The sequence below is a fragment of the Lemur catta genome, chromosome 1, assembly GCF_020740605.2.
Source record: "Lemur catta isolate mLemCat1 chromosome 1, mLemCat1.pri, whole genome shotgun sequence".
Classification (NCBI taxonomy): domain Eukaryota; kingdom Metazoa; phylum Chordata; class Mammalia; order Primates; family Lemuridae; genus Lemur; species Lemur catta.
This window is the reverse complement of record NC_059128.1, coordinates 24,966,307-24,980,548: the sequence shown is the minus strand read 5'-3', so window position 1 is coordinate 24,980,548 and position 14,242 is coordinate 24,966,307. Positions and strand designations below refer to the sequence as shown.

The 14,242-nt window shown below is 46.6% G+C and overlaps 1 long non-coding RNA gene across 1 annotated transcript; it reads left to right on the top strand.

The window, feature by feature from the left end:
• Nucleotides 1-525: 525 nt before the first annotated feature.
• LOC123646528 lies at nucleotides 526-13,292 on the top strand. The gene is made up of 3 exons (XR_006737932.1): nucleotides 526-725; nucleotides 1,411-1,468; nucleotides 13,275-13,292. It is a non-coding gene; the product is annotated as an uncharacterized LOC123646528 (long non-coding RNA).
• Nucleotides 13,293-14,242: the final 950 nt, after the last annotated feature.

Here is a 14,242-nt window from a genome sequence, read left to right as displayed (position 1 = left end):
ATGAGCCACTTTGCCCAACCTTAATGTACTTTTGAAATCCAAGGAGGCTGTGAGACTGAGGATGCTCCCATTCTTCCCTGTCTACCTGGAAGTGTGGAGACTGAAGCTGCAGCTTGGTTTGGGGGTCACGTGTATTATATCCCACCTGCCATCACTTCATGGCTGGCCAGAAATGTGTCACAGTGGAGGAGGAGGACCTACCTGGCAACCCCAGCCCCTCTTCTCCCTCCAGTTGGTCCTCCTTTGTGTTAGTGACACAGGCTCCCAGTCACGCTGCCTCATGATGGGTCTTTCTCCGCTGCCCAGGCAGATTCTGAAAAGGCTGCGCTAACTATCTGACTATTACTTCAGGACCTGAAATAGCTTTTTTCCTGTCCCAGATATGACACAGTCACTTCCTCAATAGAGCCATCACTCCAAGAGGAACAGGACGTCCTTGTAATGAAGCCAAGAAGGTCACATGATCAGACAGTCGGGGGCCTCCTGGGACCTTGTTCCCCCTTAAGCTGTCGGCAAGGACTTGTCTGTGAGAGCCCATCTATGAGAGGCCCTGGCAAGCCATCCTGAACCTACCATCTTGCAGAGTTTCAGTCTAGTGTGATTTCTGCGAGGAACAAATGTTTGATGAATGAATGACAAGAAAGAGGACTGGGGAGAATTTCTGTGGAGCATCTTTGGTGACCGCATGGAAACAAGCCCGGCATGCAGTGCTCCCACATTAGAAGGTCAGGGAATCCCCATGACTCCATTATTTCTGTCCCCAGTGGCACCCTTAAAGGAGGCTGTGAAGTTTGGACAGGCAGCCCAATCGGCTGATTAGGGAATTCCTTGGCGAAGCCTGGAGCCAGCTGGAGTAAAGCGTGGGAAATAGAGGGAGGAACGGTTTTTCCTTAGAATTCAGGGTCAGGCAAGAGAGAAAAAGGCATTTGTTTAGGTTGAACCTCAGCCCTAAAGCCAGCTCCAGGTGCCCAGACCTCACAGACACATGGTCAGGTTGTACTGGGAAGTAACCAGGCGCTACAGGGGAAAATATGACTTGGGCATCTATGTAGGAGCAGGGGAAGGAGAGCTGAGAAAAACCTTCAAGAGGCCCAAAGAAGGGGAAAATTAGCTGAGTCAGAAGCCAGTAAGAGGAACCTGAAGGAGAGGAACTTGGTCTGTAGGGTCAGAGGCAGACAGTTGGGCATTGTTTTTAAATCTTGAATTTCTGGTGCCATGAAAATATTTAGAGATACAAAATGATTTTATATTTATTTAGTGAAACCTTCTAGTCAACTAAAAGTCGCCTTTGGGGTGAAAGGGAGCATTCCCCAGTCAGATTAGGTAAAACCTCCCGAACGCCAGGAACCCAGGACGGTCTCCCAGGGCCATCTGGTTTTGCTGCTCAATCCCTTTTCTTCTTTCCAACAGTGCAACAGGAGGTACCCTCAAATAGGACGTGGAAGGACTGAAGTTGGCCATCTGCCAGGTGAGGTTGCATGACTTTGATTCATGTCTGGGACATGGAGAAAGCCACTTGGCCGAGCAGTGGACATCAGGGTTGTATCGCTTAGCGTGCACAGTTGCAGATAACAGAGTTCACTCTAGCCAGTTTAAGCAGGAAGGAGTTTATTTAGGGATGTTGGGAAGATCACAGAATTGTCAGAAGAGAAATAGGCACTAGGTTGGCCTGTGAGCAGTAGTTAGAGCCACACTGCAGGACTGGGTTGGTAGAGACCTGCTGCCACTGCCAACCGTGAACCATGCTTGCCTCTGCTGCAGGCAGAGAGCTGCCACTGTCACCTCCAACCCAAACGCTGCTGCATCTGCCACCACCTGGACCCACAAAATGTGTGCCTGCACCCCTCTTGTTTCCTCAGGTAGCTCACCTCCAAATCAAAGCCCCATGTGGGTACAGAGATTATACAAAGGATTTTGGAAGTCAGGAATGACAGATATACACTACAAGGGGTCTGTGAGCTGTGGCCTGGAGTGCCCAGGAAAAGGTAGTCTGCAGAAAGTGCCCCACTGTGTTGGGGGAGTGATAGATTCCCTGCTGGGCCTCTTTTAAGCTTGGTTTGTCTTAGGCAAAATGGAGAAGTAAGAAACACTTGTGTTCTAGGTTCTTCGCTCAACCAAGCAAAACTGCCATTGCCATTTATTTATTTTTAAGATTCCTTTAAAAAGAGATTTGAGTCAACCAGGGTGTTGTTTTGCATACTACCATACTAGTTCATTCTGAGCATTAAGGACACAGCAGTTACACACGTGGCTTCGAGTCTTTCTTTTCTTTTGTGCCTCTCCTCCCCACTGGCTTCTAGTTTTGATGGGGAACAAGGGAAACATACTCACACTGGTGTTATACCAAGCCCTGTGTGATAAGCATCGGATGAATGGCGTAGACAAGTGTTCAAGTTGCTCAGAGGAGAGCTGTGGTTTGGGGTAGTCAGGATGGCTTTTTGGAGGAGTTAGTGCCAGAGTTGGCCTGAAATCAACAGGTAGGATTTAGACAGGCAGCAAAGAGGAAGAAGCAGCCCTGAGGGATAGGAATGAGGTGAGTGGTGCTTGGAGTGGATGGAGGGTGAGTATATAAATCCACTGGGAGGACAGACAGTTATAAGCCTGAAAGCAGTACAGTGTTTGCGTAGAAGAACTGTAGGTGATAATGATTAAAAACTTGAATTGGGGCTTTATTTTAGAGAATCTTGATTACCCCATGAATTAGGACTATTTTACTTTCAAGTAATAGAAATCCAACTCAAATTAACTTAAGATAAAAGGGACTTTATCATTTTGTCTAATTCAAAAGCCCAAGGCATGAGTTTGACACGGAGGTAGATCTAGGTGCTCAAACGGTATCATCGGGACTCAGTCTCTTTATATTTCTTGGCTCTGGTTCATCTGTGCTGGTTTTGTTTTCCAGTGGGCTTTCTCCGTGTGGTGTCCCAGGCAACTCTAGGCAGCCTCTTCTCAGTTCAGCAATCTCTTGCCAAATTATTTCCAGAAGAATTCTCAGAATTCTTAGGACAGAGGCTTACTGATTAGCTCAGCCTGGGTCATAAGCAACTACCCCTCAGCCCTGCTGGAGCTATACCCATGGCCGGGGGAATGTGGGGTTTCTCACTGACCAGGTCGGGGCGTGGCCCGGGAGGGCAAATTCAGCCCCACCCCAACCACACGGAGGGATGGTCACCATAGCAGGTGCCGTCATGGCCCCATCCTTATCCCCTTGGCCCTTACCATTTCCATGTGTGCTATTCAATTTCCAACTGTTAACATCTGCATCTTTTGCCAGAGAACGTGGACTTTCTCTGACCACCAGAGCTCTCTCTGAACACATGCAAGAAAGGCCAGAAGTGCCAGGTAGTTGACACCTCCTAGGAGCAGTCCTCAACCAGTGGCTGACAGAGTTGGTGTATAAACATCCCAGCTCTCTTGTCTCTTGCATGGGATGACTCTGAGGCTCATGTTTTACAGTGTTTCTCAGAGTTCCCCAGCGGAATTAAGTTCTGGTTGCTCAGAGTGGTCACTTGAATGATGATATATATATATATACACTCTTCATTGACTTCCTTCCTTCCCCATATCACTTTTCTACTTCCCTACTGATGTTTCCTGGAATTGCCTCCCAAATAAACTACTCACACTTGAATCTGTGTCTCAGGATCTGCTTTTGGGGAATCCTAATTAAGGTATTCCCCAATGGAAGACCAGGTGCTGTTGCAGGAGAAGGGAAAATGGTTACTGGGTAGGCAGAAACAACGGATGTCAGTTTCCTTTTGGTAAAAGATTTGGGCTTTTTAGTTTTCTTGCCTGGACTGTACTTGTCTGCCTCCTCCTAGAGACAGGCAGTGAGTCCCTTGAGGGGAAGGACACCACTTGCTTGCTCTGGTGGTCCCAGAACCTGGTGCACAGCAGATGCTAAAACAGTATTTGTTGAACTGAATTGAATTTTATGGGCAATGAAGAACCAAAGAATTTTGCAAACCCAGAACTGGAAGAATGTTGTTTTTTTCCCCACTGAGATTAAATAACTTGGTGGTGGTTTGGAGAATACATTGGGGGAAGAGAAGCTGGAGAGATTAATTAATTCACAGGCAATCATAGTAGTTTGGGCTTGAGGTGGTAATGGTGGGGACCAGGTAGTGGACGTGGGATTGTAAAGGAAAGGTCAGAAGGGTGAGACTGGGTGTCAGTGGAATGTGGACAGGAGAGGGGACATGCTGTAGATGGCTTCCTAGTCTTCAGCCTTGATGAGGAAAATCATAATTTCCTTAGGAGTTGTTCATTCCAGCTCATTTGGCCAGGGAATAGCAGAGTTGCCCAGTTTGCTACTGTCAGGGGATTTACAGGATTTCTGCTATAGTTCTGGAGAGGAAGAGAAGAGGGGTGGGCATGCCTGGAAAAGGAGTTATCCAAAGGCAAAAATTTATTAGGGTCTATGGTGGTCAGTTTTATGTGTCAACTTCACTGAGCCATGGGGGTACCCAGATAATTTGGTCAAACATTATTCCAGGTGTTTCTGTGACACAGTTTTTGGATGACTCTATCATTTAAATCAATAGACTGAGTAATGCAGATTTCCTTCCCTGCTATGGGTGGGCTTCATCCAATCAGTTGAAGGCCTACATAAAGAAAAAGGCTGACCCTTCCCTGAATAAGAGGAAATTCCTTCTGCTTGACAGTCTTCAAGCTGGGACATTGGTTTTTAGGTTTGTTTTTTTTTTCTTGCCTTTGGATTCAAACTGAAACTTCAACTCTTCCTGGGGCTTGAGCCTGCAGGCCCTCAGGTTAGATATGCACTGTTAGCTCCTCGGGTCTTCAGCTTACTGACTGCTGGACTTGTCCATCACCATAATTGTATGAGCCAATTTCTTGTAATAAATCTCCTTCTCACTATATATACATCCTGTTGGGTCTGTTTCTCTGGAAATTGCTGACTAATACAGGGTCCATACCTCAGAGAGTGGGATTAGATGGTGGTGGATCTTAGCCACCAACTGGGAAGGCCCTTGGGGGATAGGCCACCGGAAGGATGGGATAATTGGTGTTCGGGGAGAACTCCCAGGTGTGACAAGATTCCAAGCCAGGTACATGCTGAGAGGAGAATGAGAGTGAAGAACAGATTGATTTAGAACTTTGGAGATGTTCATACCATTGCAAGGTGAGGTTCTATGTATTTTAAAGCCTGGACTCCATAACTATGTGATATGGTTTGAGTGTGCCCCTCCAAAGTGCATGTGTTGGAAACTTAATCCCCAATTTAAGTGTTGAGAGGTGGGGCCTAATAAGAGGTGATTAGGTCACGAAGGCTCTGCCCTCATTAATGGACTAATGCCCTTATCATGGGTGGGTAGTTACCGACACAGTGGGGTCCTGGATAAGGATAAGTTAGCCCCCTCCCTCTCTGTAGCCCACATGCTTGCTTGTCCTTCTGCCATGGGATGACGCGGGACAAAAGCCCTCGCCAGATGCTGGTGTCATGCTCTTGGACTTCCCAGCTTCTAGAACTGTGAGCCAAATAAACTAATATTTATAAATTACCCAGTCTGTGATATTGTGTTATAATAGCAGAAAATGCAAAAAGATACTTTATCAGTCAAGTTGCATTGAAGGATCCAAGATGGGTTTTGGAACGTTCTTTGGGAGTTACAAAAAGGAGTTCCAAAATTTCCCTAAACTAGCCCTCAGCACTCAAAATCCCTGGTAGGAAGGTTTGATTTGCTGAGCCCAGGGCATGTGCTCAGCCTGGCCAGCATGGAGGGGTCACAAAGAGCATCTCCTCACTCCTGTCCTGATGGTGGGCAGAGGTGGGGGACTGCATCCCTCTCAAACTGCATGACAGGGAATTGCCCCCAAATGATAAGGGGCGTTAAATGCTGGACAGTCAATACCTCCTGATGAGTCTCCACTCTGAAGAACATCTGAGGCACATCCGATGCTGCATAAAACAGACGTCTCTTCACTCATGGCTCTCAGGTGGATATTGAGGAGGCCGAGCACCACCATTACAGGTTCCCAGACCTCATCACTGAACACACGGATGGTTCTGAAGACAGGGAAGCCTCTGCTGTCTGGGCCTCTTGGGAACTGACCCCAGGGCTGGTGTGGAGCTAAACAGATGCACAGGCAGATATTCTGCCAGGCAGCTGGGGCAGAGGTTAAAAACATGGAGATGCCAGACTTCCCCGATGTCAGCCTGGGAGGAGGGTGGCAAGAAGATGATGCTAGGAGCTCACTGGTAAAGGAAGATGCATGATCACTTGTGTTGGGCAGCAAAGACCATGCCCTGGGTGTGACACTCCCTGTTTGCCAGTAACAAGTAATTGACATTTGTGTGAGGTTCTTAGGGTTTTTTTTATTGGCACCTTTCTGTGCGTTTGACAAAGAAAAGTGTTTTTAAAAGATACAACCATAATATAGTAAATGTTTTCTTTAGGTTTGAATAAGGCCATGCAAGATGGGATCTTCTTAAGGGCGGGGACCATTTTTTTCTTTGCTGTTATATCTCTGGTGTAGAGCACAGTAACTGGCACGTGATAAGTGCTCAAGAAATGTTTTTTGGGTGAATGAAGGTTAGCAATTGTGCGAGAGTCGTATCATTAAGCTGATATTTAGGGGCAAGTTGAGCAGCTGTGGTCGGGCTGCTTGGTGGAGAGAAGCCTGAAATTCTTCAGCATGTGGGACTTAATGAGGGATTAGGTTGCAGGCTGAGCACCGAGGCTGAGAGGCTAGTCTAGTCTCAGGTGACTGCTGTGTGTTCACCAGCCCTCTTGGGCATAAAGCTAGGTTTCATTTCCCAGCCTCTCTTGCAGTTCGGTGGGGCATGTGACTAAGTTCTGATCAGTAGAATGGGGGTGAAAGTGCCACATCATCACCTCTAGACCTGGCCCCTAATATATCCCCTGTGATCCATCAATCCATCATCTTTCATATGTTGGCTGGACACTGAGGATGCAGTGGGGGACTCCAGGCCTTAGGACATGGCAGAGCCACTAGGGTGAAGGGACTTGTGTCCCCGAATGACTGTGTGGAGCAGAGTTCCTCACCCTTAGTTTCTCACTGGTCTGTGACAGGAGTGAGAAATAAACCTGGGTTGTGTTAAGCCCCTGAGATTTTGGGTTGCCATGAAGTGGTCATTAGCTGTCCTATTAGAGGATGACTCATTTCAATCTGAGGACAGAGAAGGGGGAGCTCAGAATCACCAGTGAGGGCAGAGGCCTGACTGCAATTTTCCTCCCGTAAACTAAAACAAACAGATGTGCTCACAGACTTGGGGGATTTAGGAGACAGAGCTCATTGTTGGCGAGGATTTGGGCCCCTTTTAAGCTTGAAGGCTTTGAGGTGGGAGGGAAATCCAAGTGGAAGTTCAATGGGCAGTTGGAAAAAGGCCAGGCCTGAGATTTGCTTAGAATCTGTCCTCACAGAAGTAGTCACTGAAGCCATGAGAGGAATGGGCTACTTGAGGCAGAGCCTGTGGAGGGAGAGTGACATGGGGTCCAGGACTGACTCTCGGCAACTTCCCAGAGTTAGGAGCTGGTGAAGGAGCAGTCTGGGTGTTAGGAGGAGATGCCTATGGAGACACAAGCCACAGTGGAGGAAGACTTCCATAGGGGGTAGGGGTCATATACGGAAGAGATTATACCTCATGTATTGAAGAGAGTCAGAAAGGCCCTTATGTCTCCAAGGAGCAAGATGAATTGAGAGAAAAGGTCACACCTGGTGTGACAGCGGAAGTAGGGAGGAGCTGAGAGGAGAAACCAACCATCTCTACAATGTGATAAAGATGGCGAGTGCAGAGCTGCAGCCAGGTGATGGCGCTTCAGGCTGACTGGAAGCTGAGCTTCCTGGGTAGAGACCCCCCCACCCAGCCCCCGGCATCCCTTTGAGTGATTTGTACCAGGGGCTGAGGAATGGTGGAGTTGCTTTTGTACACAGGGGTCTGGGGCCTGAGATAGGGAGACAGAAGAATAAAGGAGGGTAGTATGAGGTCCTTGTGAGCAGAACGGGGCCAGGACTCAGCTGTATGTCAATATAACAGCTATTGTGACCTCATCTTGTGCACAGAATCTGGTGAGGTCCAGGAGATTGCACGAGTTATACTCTGCAGTTCCTCTGGCCAAGTGAGTGTATCACACAGGCAAGCTGTTTCACCATATGCCAGGCATGCAAGTTTGGGCATACTTACTTTTACTAAGCCTCAGTTTCTTCACCTGTAAAATGGGGCTTGAATAATTCCCACTCAGAGGACCATTGGTAGTATTAAATTCAGTAATATTCAGTAATGCATGTAAAACACACGATGCAGAGTAAAAGACTCAGCAAACGGTAGCTTAGTCTTATTTTATAGCTTGACTCTAAGAGCTCTGAAAAAATAGATATTATTAACTGACATTTTACACAGAACTTTGCCTTGTACAAAAGGTTTCACACATATTAAATAATCGTTTGGCCATAAGCTTTTATTTCTTATCTAAAATTCACACACGGGTAAAGGTACGCTGATTTTACAGAGAAAGAAACCCGTAATGGCTCTAAGTCACATCTTCTGAGATCCAATTCAGCAGGAAAGAGCGTCCCTTCCCCTGGAATCCAAGCCTGACTCTCATTGGTTCACATGGGCCCATGATCCCATGCTTGGACCAATCGCTGTGGTGATGAGAATGAAATGTGTTGATTGGTTGAGACGCAGGTCATGTGCTCCCCATCTGAAGCTTTCCGGGTTTGGGAGTCGGGTAGCATGTTCTCCAGGGGAAATCAGGGAACTATTCCTGAAAATAGCATGAATGGAAGCTAGGGAGCACCAATAGCCCATGTTCCTGAGAGTCAATGTTTTTCCAGAAGAATGGGGTCTCCATCAGGTTCTCCAGTGGTATGTTTTTCTATTTCTCTAGTATAGAAATGTACTATTAACAGTCTTTGTATCTCAGCGCCTTGGGTAGGGGCTGGAAAATCTCACAGCTACAGCTGCCTTGGCACCAGAAGGGTTCAAAGGTCAAGGGTATACTATAGACAGAGATAAAGGGTGTGACCTGGGGTCTGTCACGAACATTTTTGAGGCAATTATGCATGCCAGGCTCTGTGTTAAGCACTTTCTGGGATGATCCTGTTTAATTATCCTCACAGCCACCACCAAGGCAGGTGCCATTACTAATTTCCACACTGTTGAGGAGAAAACTGAGACTCACAAAGGCTAAGAAATTTTCCACTTAAGGACACATGCCGGTAAGTGCCAGATCAAGAATTTGATCTGAATGGTTTGGTGTTTTGACTTCCAAAGACTGGCACCCAGGGGAAACTGAGGCAGCACCTGCGAGACACTGGCTATTGGGAAAGGAGCCCCTCAAATGCATACCATGCAGGGGGCTGCTATGTTGATTTCAGGCAGCTGGAAACGATCTTTAATAGGCAGCCCTCAGGACGACCAGTGGCTCCTCTGCAGCAGGCAAGGGAAGAGCTTCCGGAAAATTCATTCGGACCATACTCAACTCTCTTTAAGGTACAGGTGGATTATGGCAACCCACCCCCTCCTCCCTTCCCCATTGCCCCCTGCTCTGTGTAAGGCACAGCCAAGCCTCCTGGTGAAACTACTCTGGAGTGAGTCCTCTCACCTCTGCGTGTGCCGGTGGCCATTGCTCTGCGGACTCCTTCAGGGAGGCCTTACCTGGTGCTCCAGCCTAGATGGCAGCCTCTCATCCCCTTGTCCGCCTTTATTTTTTTCCTTAGCGCCTGATCTATATTGTTTATGTGTTACCTGCCTCCCTTAGTGGAATGGAAGCTCTGGGAGAACAGGATTTCATTTTGTTTGGAGTCGTAGCCCTAGTGCCTAGGACAGTGCTTGGCACATAGTAAATGCTGGTAAATATTTTCAGATGTGTGCCCATTTCCCAGGTGCTGTGCAAACTATGCCCATGCATTAGCTCATTAAACCCTCAAAAGGCTGTGGTTTGCCCACACCGGGCCCTAGAACCAGTTGCCGTTCATAGAGGAGAGGCCCGAGCTCCCCGCCACCCCCACTCTCCCGGCAGGCCCTGGTGTAGAAGCCCTAAGGCAAGGACCCACTGGAGTAAACAGGCTGTGAAATTTACAAGGTGGGGCGTTCAGGTGGTTTCACCCTGGCTGCTGTTAACACACCATCTGATCCCAGCAGCTTCACACCTCCCTTGGTGTGAAAGTCCTTGTGGGTATAGGACAATCACAGCTCCTAGAACCTTCTTTTCAGAAATTAGCAACAAGCCAAAGGGAGAAGCTGGAGGGAGACTGAGAACAGTGAGGGCAGGGAGAGGGCCTTTTGGCCTCCTCTCTTCCTCTCCTCTAGCGGCTGTCCTCTGCTGTCTCGGGTTCAGAGGGAGTGAGGGCTTTGGCCTGGCCAGAGCTACCCCAAAGAGAACTGGGGTCCAATCCCCAACTCTCAGCCAATGGGGGGGCTCCTTTCCTTGGGCAAGCCTTTTTAGATGGACAGAGGAAATTTTACCATGTCTCCCCCCCCAAGAGCTAATAGCCTGTGTCCCCTGTGTATAATATATTTAAAACTTTGGGGCAAACAGTCACCTAGAGTGGCCGATACAATTCCTGGGTGAGTGTTTATGGTTCTGGAAAGGCAGCAACACTGCCCTGACACACAGTGCAGCCCTGTTTCCCACCTCCTTCCCCATTTCAACTGCGGTTTCCTTTTCTCTGGCCTGATCCTCCATGCATTACTCATTTGAAACAAACTTCCTCTCACTCAAAGTCTACCTGCTTTTTGGTTAATTAACAAGCCTACAGCAAATATGTATTGAAGACCTCTCGGATGCAAAGCCATGCCCCCAGCAGTGGGCGAGGCAGACAAAGGCCCCACCCTCTTGGGTTTATAATCCAGCAGCAGAGTAATGTATTCAGCCCACAGGGCAGACTTATTAACACATTACCTGCCGTGTGAGTTGTATTTAACTCATGCTAGTTTTGAGCCCAGGGCCTCGTGAAGCATATGTAACTCACATGTCTCCTCACCTTGGGAGCGGTGAGAACTATTTTTCAAATTGCATACAACTCACGCACAGAAAACAATACAACATAACAAATTTTTCATTAAATTAGAAAGGATCGTTTTGTTTTTGAGGTTTTTATTTTATTTTCATAAGAAAACACTGTGGCCCCAAGGGAAAAAAAATTTTTTTTCCAGTGTGGTAGTCAATGTGTTAATAGTTCTGTCTTCTTAGTGTGTCCTGGTTTAGCCTCTAGACGTATGAAACACAGTCACAGACTGTTAGGATTATAAAAATGTAGCAGAACCATCCAGAGGCCCTCCGGCCCATACACTGCACCCACATGACTCTCCCCCTTCCTATTCTATCCTGGGGGCTGCATTTCTGTGCTGTGAGCACCAGTACCTAGGAGGGGCTTTTCTGACTGTTGTGTGGCCAAGACCGCTGCTGGCAAACATTCTCAGAGGCCACCCGGTGCTATCTGCTCCAAGAGGGTGGACACTGGAGGAGGAATCCATCCTCACCCTCACTCCGGGCTTGCTGTCTGGGCCTCTGGGGGTACAGGGTTGGCAGGTGGGAACAGAGGGAATGATCAGCCTCTGCAAACACCCCCAGCCCCTCCTGCAGGGGTGAATGTTACTCCATGAATTGGCTGTGTGGTTTGGACACGCTTCCCAAACTTTCTGCCTTTTGTTATGATACCATCAGCTGTTTCCTCATAGTTTCAGGGTCCGAACATCACTCTGTTTATACTCAGCAGCACGAAGCTCAGTGAGCTTGTGTATACAGGAGGCCACCAAATGTTTGGAGAAAGAGGAGGGAGGTGAGAGTGTGCAGACCTTTGCCTTCCTGCGGATTTGAGTCACTTCTTACCTAGGAAACAGGTTAGGGGTTCCCAGCCTTGGGACTGGTGCTCCATCCAGGGTCTGCATGGACACAATGACAACATAGAGTGACTCAGGGCTGGTCAAAGGGCAAAATCCTGGACATTCAGCTTGGAAGGGCTCTTTGGGGGAAATCTAGCTGGACCCTTCTCTTTCACAAAGGAGCCTTCTGAGGTCCAGTGAGATGAGGTAACTTACCCTTGGTCACATAGTCAGTAGAAGAGCCAGTTTGGAATTGAGGGTACGTGTCCCTTAATTCTATGTTTCCATCCTCTTTTCCTATTTAACCCATCAGTAGTCATTTAATTTTAGACAGATACATGTCTATGCTTTCATGATCAAAAGTACAAGCAATATTTTTGGATAAAAGGTTTAAATATTCTCAGTAGCCTAAAAAGAAAAGAATACAACTTTGCTACAAAGAGTTACTCGCTTTGGGTACTCTTGTGAACCAAACACTGGTAATAGATATCTTCAACTTTCAAGATAAATGTCATGAAGTTGGACTGCATTTGGTAAATTTAGTGAGTGTGTGTACAAACAGTGCACCTTCCATGACAGGAAAACATGAAGGGTTTTTGCACAGATGAAAAAAGTATTAACAGATTAAGATGTTTTCACTTCTTTTCATTGTATTATATCTTGCATCAGCAAAATCTCTGTGCTAAAGCTACTATTTTAAGTGACACTTTGCAACAAGTTATAAGCATTGTTAAGTATATTTGTGCAAATGCAACATGGCATCATCAGTTTGGTAACATGCTGAAGTTGAACAATGAGGTATTCAGTATGTATTGGCCTTATTATTTTAAACTGCATTGGCTATGGCAGGGACAGCTGTTAGCCAAAATTTTCTCTCTGCGAGAACAGAGTTAAATTTTATGAAGAACAGAATCAGCAATGTGAATCATTTACTGAAAGAAGATTTCTATAGGAATGCAGCATTTCTGTGTGATATCATGTCAAATCAAAATGACTTTAATATTTCTTTGCAAGGTAAAACTAAGTCTACATATGATATATGGCAAAAAATCCAAGCATTTCAATAGAAAGCTATCTTTTCTCAAAACACTTCTTGAAAAGGAAATTTTGGATGAACATTTTCCCCAGTTAGCAAAGGTCACTGATGAACAGGATGACATATGCGAATCATTTGAAGAATACACAGCTGTTATAGACCTATTAATTGGAGAATACAATGAAAGTTTCACTGACTTTGAGAATCATGGCATCACACTCAAATTAGCATTTCAACTTCACCTAGTTGATATCACCAAGTTGATATCACCTAAACAACTACAGACGGAATTGATTGAGCTCTTAGTAGATGACATTTTAAAATCATTGTTTGATGCTAAGGAAGATCCAACTGAAATATGGAAGAATGCAGTAGAATATCCATGCCTTTGGTAACATGCTTGAAAAATGCTTTCTTGCTTTTCAGCCACTTATTGCTGCGAATCTACATTCTCCTACCTGACCCCAATCAAGATGCCCTTAATGTCACAAATGACTGATACCCATCTAGAGGATCAACTGAGACTGTGGACCTCCATGCTGCAACTAAATATTCAAATGCTTTCCAACAAAAAGTCATTAGAAGGTTAGTTAGTTAACTTTAAAATTAACAAACAGTTTTACATAGTAATTAGATTTTTACAAAATAGTGTACATTGTTAACTATATCTAATTGAAGTTTCTTGAATGTGGCCTTCCAACATGAAAAGGTTCCCCATCTCTGCCTTAGGGTATGTAGGTCCTCTGGCAATTATTTTTTGGGGGCAGGAGATGAGAAGCAAGAGAGAGCTGATGCTTAGGCCCACCTATGCAGCTCAAGCCCAATGGTCCGAGGTGGATCACTGGTCCACCATGTGGTGAGAGCATAGAGGCCTGAACTCTCCCTGTGTCTGATGAGAGAGTCACCCAGAATCAGTACCTCAGTATCATTCCTCAGCCCAGTCCCATGCAGTCTCATGAAAGAAGTATCCTGCTAGCCAGAGGGAGTGATCCAGTTGCCCTATGCTCTTGGAAGCTGGACCCAGCCAGGACCCCAGAAAAACTCCATAGATATGAGTCCTGGAACACTTTCATGGCATCTGGTCAACCCCATACAATTAGGGAGTGAGGAAAGGATGGGGGAATGGGTGGGTAGAGGGATTAGAGATCACCCCAAAGGGGAAAGATGGGGTCTAGGGTGAGAGAGGCGGACTTAGAAATTTAAATGAGGCCTGAGCTCCACTTGTTCAAAGTCAGTACTGCATGTGAGAAAGAGCTATCTTGAGATGGGCCCAAGTAGGCCCCAAATGGTGAAGTGGGAAAAGGAGAGAACTTGACATTACAAGTCTTCCCTGTAAGAGAAGAAAGGTGACAGAGGGAATGAGGTGTGGTCACTTCCCTGTACCACCCACCAAG